We start from the raw sequence: 1,839 nt of genomic DNA, 5'->3' as shown, positions 1-1,839 counted from the left end.
CTCTGGGAATGGAACTGGTTCACAAGTCAGGGAGTTACTGTAGTTAGTTCAGGAGAGACTTATCACAAAAAACAATGCTCGGGGCTGGGGAGATGGCTCAGTAGAATAAGTGCTTCCCTGGCAAGCGCAAGGGCCTGAGTTCAATCCCCAGTTCTGAAAACAAACAAACAAAAAAAAAAAAAAAAAAAAAAACAATGCTCATATATTAAGCGAGCTCAAAAAATAAGAAAGAAATAACTGGACTGAAGTTTAGAAACTTATTTTCCAGTTTTAGCTGTCCACAGATAATAATGGTGGGATTCTCTTCACTTTTCTTAGCCTGCTTCCTTGCTCTACAGCTAACAAACGCTAACTAGCTGCCTCCTAGAAATCAAGTTAACAGTCCATGACTTCAGATGCTGAAAGTCTGGAATAGAGGAAATCTGAGCTAAATAAGCTTTATGCGTTCTGTTCCACAGTTAGTATTCTATGATAAGAACAGCAGTATACTCATATTCAGTGTCTTGAGATTAATATACAAAGATTTCCAAATGACAGCAAAAGAGAATTAGTAAGTTTCCTATGTGAACACTGCTAAAATAACTTAAAATCAGCAGCAGATTTTATTTATTCAATCAGAATGTAATTCAATGGTGGAAGGAATCTTTTAGCACTATGAAATCATGTATTTAATGATTTTTTTTCTCAGCAATTCCTTTAACTTTTATAATCTTGAAGAGATTCCTTCATCTGAAGTTTTTCATGCATTCAGATATTTTGCATGATGTCTGATATGATCAGCAATAAAGGAGGCAATGAAGTAGTAACTGTGATCATAAACTTCTTGCAATCTAAAAACCACAGGCATTTTCTCTTGTGTACAAGTAGTGATGGAGTTATCTGGGAGCAGCTGCCCGTCTACAAGGAACTGGTCATCTTTTCCTTGATCAATCAGTAACTATGTCTAGCTGAGAACCGGGATGAGACTTCACAAGATGAGTTGCTTCATAACTCTTCCACTTACTTTGATCTGTTCCCAAATATCCAGTAAAGGTTTTTGTGGTTTTTTTCCCCAAGAACAGAGAACTGGATTGTAAATTGGAGCAAATGCTGACATGGATTTGTATTTTCCAGGATTTTTCAAAGCACAAATCAGAGTTCCATGGCCTCCCATGGAGTGGCCAAAAATAGACGTCCTTTGGAGTCCACTTGGAAATTGGCATTTAAGAGTTGGGGAAGCTCCTCCTTACACACGAGTAAACTCTGTAACTAGCTTTCCAAGGATCTTCAGTAGCATTCACATAAAACCCAGTCCAGTGCCAAAGTCCCAGATATCATATTCTCCTTTAATACTGCATCCACGAGAGCTGGTATCTGGAGCAATGACAACAAGGCCATGTTCTGAGGCAGCTTGAAGGTAACCAGATTTTGATACAAAATTTTGTTCTGTGCAAGTTAAACCAGACAGCCAATACAGGGTAGGGTTCTTTGCAGTTTCTCCCTTTTGTGGTAAGTAGACAGCCAATTTTATTTTACATTTTAGCTCCACACTCTCATGTTCAAAAACTTTCCGCAATCCCCCAAAGCACTTGTTGCTGGAAATCTGATTTAAGGCCATTCTCCTCCTGTCTAATTCATATTTGCTTCTCTGTTATACAGGACAGATGATCCTCGGGCACTCTGGCAGCAGTGCTGGTACCAGGACCCCTGGGTTTTGTTCTGGTTTTGTTTTTAATTTTCAAAAGTAAAAATATATTAAATTAGAAAAGTATGATTGCTGGGACAGGGATATAGCTCAGTGGCATAAGTGCCTGCTTGGTAGGTGCAATGTCCCAAGTTCAAATCCAGGAAAACACACAC

The 1,839-nt window shown here is 38.8% G+C and overlaps 1 pseudogene; it reads right to left on the bottom strand.

Moving 5' to 3' along the window:
- Positions 1-739: 739 nt before the first annotated feature.
- On the bottom strand, positions 740-1,600 carry LOC101568113 (annotated as a pseudogene).
- Positions 1,601-1,839: the final 239 nt, after the last annotated feature.

This window comes from Octodon degus, unplaced genomic scaffold (assembly GCF_000260255.1).
Source record: "Octodon degus isolate 3935 unplaced genomic scaffold, OctDeg1.0 scaffold00181, whole genome shotgun sequence".
In the NCBI taxonomy this organism is placed as follows: domain Eukaryota; kingdom Metazoa; phylum Chordata; class Mammalia; order Rodentia; family Octodontidae; genus Octodon; species Octodon degus.
The sequence above is the reverse complement of the archived record's forward strand: the minus strand, read 5'-3'. Positions and strand labels throughout refer to the sequence as shown.